The sequence below is a fragment of the Coregonus lavaretus genome (genome assembly GCF_964263955.1).
Source record: "Coregonus lavaretus genome assembly, contig: SUPER_35_unloc_2, whole genome shotgun sequence".
Taxonomy (NCBI): Eukaryota; Metazoa; Chordata; class Actinopteri; order Salmoniformes; family Salmonidae; genus Coregonus; species Coregonus lavaretus.
In genome coordinates, this window is record NW_028167180.1 from 2,682,017 (window position 1) to 2,694,069 (window position 12,053).

Consider the following 12,053-nt stretch of genomic DNA (forward strand, 5'->3'; position numbering starts at 1 on the left):
AGAGCGTCTGCTAAATGACCAAATCATTCATTTATATAACCTGATTACATTGAAAGGAAAATTATGTAAGAGGGTGTGATGAGGGTGACCAAAAGAAGTTGCAAAGAAAAACCCATATCTCAGACTGGCCAATAAAAATAAAAGATTAAGATAGTCAGTCTGAGATATGGCTTTTTCTTTGCAACTCTGCCTAGAAGGTCAGCGTCCCGGAGTCGCCTCTTCACTGTTGACGTTGAGGCTGGTGTTTTGCTGGTACTATTTAATGAAGCTGCTGGTTGAGGACCTGTGAAGCGCCTGTTTCTCAAACTAGACACTCTAATGTATTTGTCCTCTTGCTCAGATGTGCACCGGGGCCTCCCACTCCTCTTTCTATTCTGGTTAGAGCCAGTTTGCACTGTTCTGTGAAGGGAGTAGTACACAGTGTTGTACGAGATCTTCAGTTTCTTGGCAATTTCTCGCATGGATTAGCCTTCATTTCTCAGAACAAGAATAGACCGGCGATTTTCAGAAGAAAGTTATTTGTTTCTGGCCATTTTGAGCCTGTAATCGAACCCACAATTGCTGATGCTCCAGATACTCAACTAGTCTCAAGAAGGCCAGTTTTATTGCTTCTTTAATCAGCACAACAGTTTTCAGCTGTGCTAACATAATTGTAAAAGGGTTTTCTAATGATCAATTAGCCTTTTAAAATGATAAACTTGGATTAGCAAACACAACGTGCCATTAGAACACAGGACTGATGGTTGCTGATAATGGGCCTCTGTACGGCGATGTAGATATTCCATTAAAAATCAGCCGTTTCCAGCTACAATAGCCATTTACAACATTAAGAATGTCTACACTGTATTTCTGATCAATTTGATGTTATTTTAATGGACGAAAACAAGGACATTTCTAAGTGACCCCAAACTTTTGAACGGTAGTGCACAATTTAGTCCCATTCAAAATCCTATTTTCCCTAACCCTAACCTTAACCTTAACCCAAAACCTAACCTTAACCCTAACCCTAAACCTGTCCCTAGCTCCTAAAATTGTTAAAGACTCCAGTCACCCAAGTCATAGACTGTTCTCTCTGCTACCGCATGGCAAGCATTACCGGGGCGCCAAGTCTAGGTCCAAAAGGCTCTTTAACAGCTTAACAGCTTTTACCCCCAAGCCATAAGACTGCTAAACAATTAATCAAATGGCCCTCTTTAAGTGCAACATTAATAATGATGGTTTTGGAAACAGCTTGGAGATTTAACGATGCTCCTCAGAAGCTTCTAACGATGAACTTAGCCTTAAGATGCTTTTGGGAAACCGGGCCCAGGCTAGTTTCACAAGGCTACTAAACTACCTCCGTATCATAACAAAACAAATACCATGAGTCACAATGTAGCAGGAAAGCACAGCTTTTTATTCATGGCAGAGAGGTAAACTGGATAACATATGGAATTGTTTTAATAAGGTCATACCAAATATATTTTGATTTGTTTAACACTTATTTGGTTACTACATGATTCCATATGTGTTATTTCATAGTTTTGATGTCTTCACTATTATTCTACAATGTAACAATTTTTTAAAACAAAGAAAAACCCTTGAATGAGTAGGTGTGTCCAAGCTTTTGACTGGTAGTGTATATATTTTTTTACATGAATTTAACCCCTTATTTTTGGCATTAAACTATATCCATGTATACTGTACTTCCATTCATTTTTTAAACTGGTAACGGGGGACCTTAAGACAAGTCTTCTGAGTTTTTGGGTGTCCTAGAACAAAAAACGGACATGTACGTGTTCGTGATCACCTTTCCACAGAGGGGCATATTAGTGTGTAGCCCAAACTGTTCTGATTCTACAGGCAGAAGTTGGCAGATCGGCTGTTAGAACTTTAGACGAGTCCCAAGACGCTTGTGGGGGTTGTAGAGCAAAACTGAGAATACCATCTTCCCATAGAGGAGACATAATAGTTTGTAGACCAAACCGCTTGGACACAACAGACAATTTTGTGAGAAGACCGATTTTCGGGATGTCTCATGGTCTGACAAACATCGCTGTAGCTCTGCCACCTTTCATCTTTGAGGTTTATTGGCAGACTACACTCATAAAGTGTATTGCAGCCACCTACTGTACGGGGTAGTAAAATATCCCCAAAACAAAATATGTTTTGGATAAAAAATTCATACTAATTACCAAAAACAACAAACACAAATTCACGCTACTTCTGTTAAAATCACGAAGTCCAGGTCTTCCGCTGTGAATTTTTTCAGGCCCAAAAACGTTCTACCGCAGCAACAATGATGTCCAAATGGTTTTATTTATTTGACACTTGAGCAGTACAATTAATAACCGTTGCAATAAACGCCACAAAATCCACCTTTTTCACACAAAGCGTGTCCGGTTCTCTTGATTGACAAACGTTCACTAATGGCTGGGGTATATCCACTACCATAACATCAACAGTGGCGTCACTTGCTTTCTCAATACTTTTGATCGCCTCTGCAAAGGATATTCTATGACCCACCCTTACTTTTGCAACCTTGACCTCCTTCACCCTTACAGGGCACTCCAAGAACTCTGGATCATTCTCCCCACCACAGTTGCAACACTGACCTTCTTCACTCCTATCTTCAATATACTCCTTCCGTCTGCAAACATTTTCAACATGGCCAAATCCTTTACAGTTATTGCATTGTTGTGGCTTGTGGACAAATGCTCTTACTGCATACTTTACATAACCTAACTTTAAATGCGTAGGGATGTGCTCTTTATCAAAAAACAAAAGAACTGACAGACATTCTTCCTTTTACCCATTCAACATGCGGTTCAGGACACGGGTACCAACCACATCTTAGATTCTCTTGAAGTATTCAATATCTACCTCCATTGACACCCCGGTTATGACTCCTTTAACTGGTGCCCTACTCCACAGTTCAAAGCACAATACTTCGGAATTCACTATTCTTGTGATTCCCAATGGCTTCTGCTTCTGTTTTTCAGAAACACAATGAACCAGAACAAGCCCACTCCTGGTCACTCTGATTGATTCCACTTTTCACTAATGGCTGGGTTGTTTCCCAGATACACATCCTTATTCAGAAAACGCATCCCAACAAGAACCAAATCCTTATCCGACCTACACTCATCATCCATTCCAATTTTTGACAATTTCCTTTTTCATCCATTCTTTGACGCTTCTGTTTTCCATTCATCATCTTCAACTTTACTCAACACTGTTCTCGATTCAGACTTGGCATCCACTTCTGCCATGATTCCTCCGCCGCCTACACACTGAATCAAGGGCAGATTCTTGGCACGGCTTTGCTCAGACGGATAGGTTTTTCTTTAGTCCCTGCCACCTTTCACAGCAAATGTGGAAGTGCGACCTTCGGCGGATGTGGTGGATTGAGATGCATCCAATGCAAAATAAATCTCTAGTTTAAAATGATGGATTTTAATGAGGATTTTTTATTATTATTATGTTCATTAGTTTTCAGCTGTGCTGCGGAAATTGACTCTAGGTTTTTTTTAAACATATTAGCTTTCCATATCATATAATATAGCAATCTGATGCCAGAAGACGGAGCTGCAGGCTGCTGGGACTGAGACGCTCGCCACCTCGTACAGGGGAGAGGTGAAATCTGTCACCTGCCTCATTTCAAAATCATGGGCATTAATATGGAGTTGGTCCCCCCTTTGCTACTATAACAGATGTTACTCTTCTGGGAAGGCTTTCCACTAGATGTTGGAACATTGCTGCGGGGACTTGCTTCCATTCAGCCACAAGAGCATTAGTAAGGTCGGGCACTGATGTTGGGCGATTAGGCCTGGCTTGCAGTCAGAGTTCCAGTTCGATGGGGTTGAGGTCAGGGCTCTGTACATGCCAGTCAAGTTCTTCCAGATCGATCTCGACAAACCATTTCTGTATGGACCTCGCTTTGTGCACAGGGGCATAGTCATGCTGAAACAGGAAAATGCCTTCCCCAAACTGTTGCCATAAAGTTGGAAGCACAGAATCGTCTAGAATGTCATTGAATGCTGTAGCATTAAGATTTACCTTCACTGGAACTAAGGGGCCTAGCCCGAACCATGAAAACCATTATTCCACCTCCACCAAACTTTACAGTTGGCACTATGCATTGGGGCAGGTAGCGTTCTCCTGGCATCTGCCAAACCCAAATTCGTCCGTCGGACTGCCAGATGGTGAAGCGTGAATCATCACTCCAGATAATGCGTTTCCACTGTTCCAGAGTCCAATGGCGGCGAGATTTACACCACTCCAGCCAACACTTGGCATTCCGCGTGGTGATCTTAGGCTTGTGTGCGGCTGTTCGGCCATCCAGAGCAACTTAAAGTAGTGAGTGCATACATTTTCATACTTTTTTCCTACTGGTCCCCCGTGGGAATCGAACCCACAACCCTGGTGTTGCACCATGCTCTACCAACTGCGCCACATGTAGTAATGACTTATGAGTTTTTATGGTTATGATGTAAAGGTAATGATGACTGTACAACATTTGTTTGTATTTTTTTAACTGTCGGATTTTTGATGTGGATTATTTTGTTATGTAACTTAGATTGACACACCGGTAGGTTTATCGACTCTAGGGTGTTAATCACACACAGTCTGTATTCTTTCATTAAGTGTGCAGTGTGATAAGTTGAAGGCAATTCATTTATTCATCTTGCAACACAACCCTGTCCTAACGGCTGGCAGAACTTTTACTGCAGCTCAGTGGAGGCTGCTGAGGGGAGGACGGCTCATAACAAGGACTGGAACAGAGCGAATGGAATGAAACAATATGTTTGATGTATTTGCTCCAATTCCACCAATTCCACTCCAGCCATTACCACGAGCCCGTCCTCCCCAATTAAGGTGCCACCAACCTCCTGTGCTGCAGCTGTTACTTCCTCTACTGAAACTAAAACCTGGGAGGAGAGCAAACAGGACTGTCTGGAAAGATTAGCAGACCTGGTGATCATAAACAGCAGAGAGGAACAGGTGAGAGCGGGAGGGGAGGGGAGGAGAGAGAGAGACAGGGAGGGGTGAGAATAGATAGAGAGAGAATAGAAGTGGAGACTATATTAACAATGTTGTTTTCTGTCACGACAACAGACATTTGTCAATGGGCTTAAAACAGGCAGTTATGTCTGGATTAATCTGATTGACTTCGTTATTGAGGGGACCTGGAAATGGGTGGACGCCACCCCACTGACCACCCCAAGGTAAGAGACTACTGCTCTGATAACACTGACCACCCCAAGGTAAGAGACTACTGCTCTAATATCCCTGACCACCCCAAGGTAAGAGACTACAGCTCTATAATAACACTGACCACCCCAAGGTAAGAGACTACTGATCTATAATAGCACTGACCACCCCAAGGTAAGAGACTACTGCTCTAATAACACTGAACACCCCAAGGTAAGAGACTACTGCTCTATAATAACACTGACTACCCCAAGGTAAGAGACTACTGCTCTATAATAACACTGACCACCCCAAGGTAAGAGACTACTGATCTATAATAACACTGACCACCCCAAGGTAAGAGACTACTGCTTTAATAACACTGACCACCCCAAGGTAAGAGACTACTGCTTTAATAACACTGACCACCCCAAGGTAAGAGACTACTGCTCTAATAACACTGAACACCCCAAGGTAAGAGACTACTGCTCTAATAACACTGACCACAGTGTAAGGAGTAGGACTGATTCTCTGTGTTGTTCATACTCTAGGTTCTGACAGAGTGGCCAGTCTAACTCTGTTGTTTCTACTGCAGCTATTGGAGGAGTGGAGAGTCTAATGGTGGTGGTACCTTACAGGTCATCAGGCCATGGAGAGTACTGGATCTGTGAGAAAGGCCTCTTGTAGGTACTTTCTCTGCACTGCTGTTTAAGGAACTCTTCACTGTGTGTTAAGCAACATTTTACTCCTGAATGTATTTAGGGTTGCCATATCAAAGGGATTGAATACTTATTGACTCAAGAGATTTCAGCTTGTCAGTTGTAATTAATTTGTAAAATTTCCAAAAACAGAATTCCACTTTGACACAACCTTCTACAATTTTCAGGAAATCCACGGACATGGCAACCCCGGCTCTTGTTGTTCATTCCATAATGGCTGCTGTTGCTACTGCTAGGTAACATGAGGACATAAACAACAGTTTACTTAAACTAGCAGTTGTTCATTCTTCTCGGTGTAACAGTTGGGATAATGGGACAATTCGGAGTACAGCTATACACTTTCTGAAGGGAATTGAAATTGTACACTTATTGACTCAAGAGATTTCAGCTTTTCAGTTTTAATTAATTTGTAAAATGTATCCAACAAAGCCAGCCTATTGAATCCTACTTCAGGAAGTACTCACACCCCTTGACTTTTTCTACATTTTGTTCTGTTACAACCTGAATTTAAAATATTTTAAGTTTATATTTTGTGTCACAGGCCTACACACAATATGTCATAATGTCAAAGTGGAATTATGTTTTTAGAAATGTTTAGAAATGAATAACTACTAGCCTAGTCAAGCAGACTAACGGCTGTTTTGTTTAATTCTTGAAGTGAAACTGAATGTGAGCTATCGTGAGATCAGGCAGGTTTTACAATGCTACTAAACTACCTCCGTATTATAACAAAACAAATAACATGAGTTACTCACACAGTAGGAAAGCTGAGCTTTTTATTCATGACAGAGATGTAACTGGAGACTCACATTATGAAACAAAAATTAAACATCAATGTTACAGTGCAAATAACATGTTGATAAAGTGCATAGAGAGAGAGTACTGTTGGCACTTTTTAAAGGGACATTAATTTAAATGGTGGCTTTGGCCATGTTCCAGGCTGACTACTTTGCAGATGCCTCATAGATCTCACAACACATGGAGAGGTGTTTAACATATTTTAGGCACAATTGCGCTGTCGATGATGTGTCACGCAAAGCATTCATTGATGCAATGCAACGTCTGCGATATAGTTGGCCTGGAACGTAACCTTTAACTTTAAGAAGCAGTTTCGGGCAGACAGTCAATACATGAGCCTTACCCTTTTATCATAACCAAGTGGGAAGGTGGTATTTACCACATAGGAAAATCCACTTGAACGCCCCTCCAACTGGTAATAACTAGTCTATCATCCCTGAGCTACAACTTCTCCCACATGCTGACCTCTGACATCACCTACTAAGGAAATTAACTCAATAACAGCATGTTAAGCAGTTAAATGCAACAACAAAACATTATTTATAAAAAGCATTCTATTAAAATATTTTTGGAACATAATTCGTTTAAAAGCGTGATAGCTGTACTTTTAGTTTATGGTTGAAGTAGCTTGTTGACCAATATCCAATCTACGTTTCTCAACAAGTTCAAAGCACATGAATGCATCCAACGTGTATTTACAACTTCTCAACTGGTCATTTACACCTTCCCACTTGGTTATTCACGCAGCATTAGATCAAATAAGTAGGTCTCTGAGAGACGTAGTGAAGCGGGCAGAGACCAGCAGACACAACCACAGAGGGAGGGACAGAGCGAGGGAGGGCGGTCCCGCGTTGCGGACTATGGAAAACAGACAGGTGCCCACGTTCATAGCCTTGTCCACCGCCACCAGCTCCACTGTCAGAGAGCAGCACGAAGCGCTGAATGCTGCCGCGACAACCGTCTGATTCAGGTCAGTGTGGGTGAGGCTGCCCACGCCCTGCCGGTGTGTGAGACTGGCAATACCGGTGCCGTTGACGCCGTCGGTCAGATTGGCAGAGAGCTGCCAGAAGGCGGAGCTGCAGGCTGCTGGGTCAGCGGGGCAGTCGTCCGACGAGAAGCTGACCACCTCGCACTGGGGAGGGGTTAAATCTGTCACCTGAAGGGGGGGAAAGAGAGAGAGAGAGAGAGAGAGCGAGAGAGAGAGAGAGAGAGGGAGAGACTGTGATCATGATGATGATGGAGAAGAGATGAGGAAAGGAGGCTATTTAGAAGTGGAGACAGACCATATAGTGGATACGGACCATATAGTGGAGACAGCCCATATAGTGGATACGGACCATATAGTGGAGACAGCCCATATAGTGGAGACAGCCCATATAGTGGAGACAGACCATATAGTGGATACGGACCATATAGTGGAGACAGCCCATATAGTGGAGACAGACCATATAGTGGATACGGACCATATAGTGGAGACAGCCCATACAGTGGATACGGACCATATAGTGGAGACGGACCATATAGTGGAGACAGACCATATAGCGGAGACAGACCATATAGTGGAGACAGACCATATAGTGGAGACAGACCATATAGTGGAGACAGACCATATAGTGGAGACAGACCATATAGTGGAGACGGACCATATAGTGGAGACAGCTCATATAGTGGAGACAGACGATGTAGTGGAGACGGACCATATAGTGGAGACAGACCATGCAGTGGATACGGACCATATAGTGGAGACGGACCATATAGTGGAGACATACCATATAGTGGAGACAGACCATATAGTGGAGACAGCCCATACAGTGGAGACAGACCATATTGTGGATCCCTCTTAGTAAGCATTTCTCCTTTGCCAAGATAATCCATCCACCTGACAGGTGTGGCATATCAAGCAGCTGATTAAACAGCATGATCATTACACAGGTGCATCTTGCGCTGGGGACAATAAATGGCCTCTCTAAAATACGCAGTTTTGACACACAACACAATGCCACAGATGTCTCAAGTTTTGAGGGACTGTGCAATTGGCATGCTGACTGCAGGAATGTCCACCAGAGCTGTTACCAGAGAATTTAATGTTAATTTATCTACCATTGGCGTCCCATTCATCCGCCACCATCACCTCATGTTTCAGCATGATTATGCACAGCCTCATGTCACAAGGATCTCTACACAATTCCTGGAAGCTGAAAATGTCCCAGTTCTTCCATGGGCTGCATACTCACCACACATGTCACCCATTGAGCTTGTTTGGGATGCTCTGGATCGACGTGTACGACAGCGTGTTCCAGTTCCCGCCAATATCCAGCAACTTCGCACAGCCATTGAAGAGGAGTGGGAAAACATTCCACAGGCCACAATCAACAGCCTAATCAACTCTATGCGAAGGAGATGTGTTGCGCTGCATGAGGCAAATGGTGGTCACACCAGATATTACTGGTTTTCTGATCCACACCCCTACTTTTTTTTAAAGGTATCCGTGACCAACAGATGCACATCTGTATTCCCAATCATGTGAAATCCATAGATTAGGGCCTAATGATTTATATAAATTTACAGATTCCCTTATATGAACTGTAGCTCTTTGGAATTGTTATATGTTGCGTTTGTTTTTGTTCAGTATAATATATTGATATCTATCTCTGTATCTCTGCAGTTACCTTGGTGACAACAGAGAGGCGCAGGACGGCGTAGTTGGAGTCGACCGCCCCGGGGGCCACTGCCTCGATGGTCAGGGTGACGTCCGTTCCTGAGGGTGTGTTGGCGGGCACCGTGATGGTCAGTTCCCCTGTGGTGTTTCCTCCGGTGGCCACAGTGATGCTGTTAAGTTAGCATCAGCAATGGGTTAGCATTATTTGTCAATACAAATGATGCCAAGAGAGGACAATATTTAGTAATGTTGAGTCATTTTGCCAGCAGAGAAGAAGCTAATTTTGACCAGATAACCTGGTCCCAGATTTGTTTGTGCTTAAATTGCCAATTCCTATGGTCAATGTGCCACGTGACAATGGCCATAGGAGTTGGCAAGACGGTACAAACAGATCTGGGACCAGTCTCAGGATATTCCAGGCCTGATCCCTACCTGCTGGGGACGTTCATCTTGAAGTCTCTGTCGTTTCTGGCACTGATTTTGTAGGTGCCTCCAGTGGCGTCGGTCATGACGGTGAAGGGAAGGCTGAAGGCTTTACCAGGCTCCATGCTTCTGTCCACCACGGCCTGAGAAGACAAGAAGAAGAAGGAAGAGTAATTGTTGAGGAGTTGTTGTGAGTTCCACTTTTGAACATGTGCAGTTTGTTTGTTGGCCCATTTACAGGGACTGACACAACTGTGTTTAGAATGTCCATGTTGTCATTTGTAAGTAGGGCCCACAGTACTACATGTTTAGAGAGTAATGGTCAGGCACATTTTTCTTTATGATATTATCTATGAATGTCTATGACCGTGGTTATTTTTGAACTCTATCCCAATATGCAATATACAATGGGGAAAAAAAGTATTTAGTCAGCCACCAATTGTGCAAGTTCTCCCACTTAAAAAGATGAGAGAGGCCTGTAATTTTCATCATATGTACACGTCAACTATGACAGACAAAATGAGGAAAAAAAATCCAGAATATCACATTGTAGGATTTTTAATGAATTTATTTGCAAATTATGGTGGAAAATATGTATTTGGTCAACTTCAAACAAGCAAGATTTCTGGCTCTCACAGACCTGTAACTTCTTCTTTAAGAGGCTCCTCTGTCCTCCACTCGTTACCTGTATTAATGGCACCTGTTTGAACTTGTTATCAGTATAAAAGACACCTGTACACAACCTCAAACAGTCACACTCCAAACTCCACTATGGCCAAGACCAAAGAGCTGTCAAAGGACACCAGAAACAAAATTGTAGACCTGCACCAGGCTGGGAAGACTGAATCTGCAATAGGTAAGCAGCTTGGTTTGAAAAAATCTACTGTGGGAGCAATTATTAAGAAATGGAAGACATACAAGACCACTGATAATCTCCCTCGATCTGGGGCTCCACGCAAGATCTCACCCCGTGGGGTCAAAATGATCACAAGAACGGTGAGCAAAAATCCCAGAACCACACGGGGGGACCTAGTGAATGACCTGCAGAGAGCTGGGACCAAAGTAACAAAGCCTACCATCAGTAACACACTACGCCGCCAGTGACTCAAATCCTGCAGTGTCAGACGTGTCCCCCTGCTTAAGCCAGTACATGTCCAGGCCCGTCTGAAGTTTGCTAGAGTGCATTTGGATGATCAAGAAGAGGATTGGGAGAATGTCATATGGTCAGATGAAACCAAAATATAACTTTTTGGTAAAAACTCAACTCGTTGTGTTTGGAGGACAAAGAATGCTGAGTTGCATCCAAAGAACACCATACCTACTGTGAAGCATGGGGGTGGGAACATCATGTTTTGGGGCTGTTTTTCTGCAAAGGGACCAGGACGACTGATCTGTGTAAAGGAAAGAATGAATGGGGCCATATATCGTGAGATTTTGAGTGAAAACCTCCTTCCATCAGCAAGGGCATTGAAGATGACACGTGGCTGGGTCTTTCAGCATGACAATGATCCCAAACACACCGCCCGGGCAACGAAGGAGTGGCTTCGTAAGAAGCATTTCAAAGTCCTGGAGTGGCCTAGCCAGTCTCCAGATCTCAATCCCATAGAAAATCTTTGGAGGGAGTTTAAAGTCTGTGTTGCCCAGCGACAGCCCCAAAACATCACTGCTCTAGAGGAGATCTGCATGGAGGAATGGGCCAAAATACCAGCAACAGTGTGTGAAAACCTTGTGAAGACTTACAGAAAACGTTTGACCTGTGTCATTGCCAACAAAGCGTATATAACAAAGTATTGAGAAACTTTTGTTATTGACCAAATACTTATTTTCTACCATCATTTGCAAATAAATTCATTAAAAATCCTACAATTTGATTTTCTGGATTTTTTCTTCTCATTTTGTCTGTTATAGTTGACGTGTACCTATGATTAAAATTACAGGCCTCTCTCATCTTTTTAAGTGGAAGAACTTGCACAATTGGTGGCTGACTAAATACTTTTTTTCCCCACTGTAGGCTCCTTCATGATTTACAAATGAAAGCCGTTTTTCAATGTAAACAGGAAGTGTGTCATCATCACTTACCTTGATGGTAACCTTGGAGATGGACATCTGAGTGGTGGACTGTCTCTGGAACATGGTGGAGGAAACCACGTCTGTCCCGTTCAACAGCACCACAAATCTATAATAACACTGACCACCCCAAGGTAAGAGACTACTGCTCTAATAACACTGAACACCCCAAGGTAAGAGACTACTGCTCTATAATAACACTGACCACACCAAGG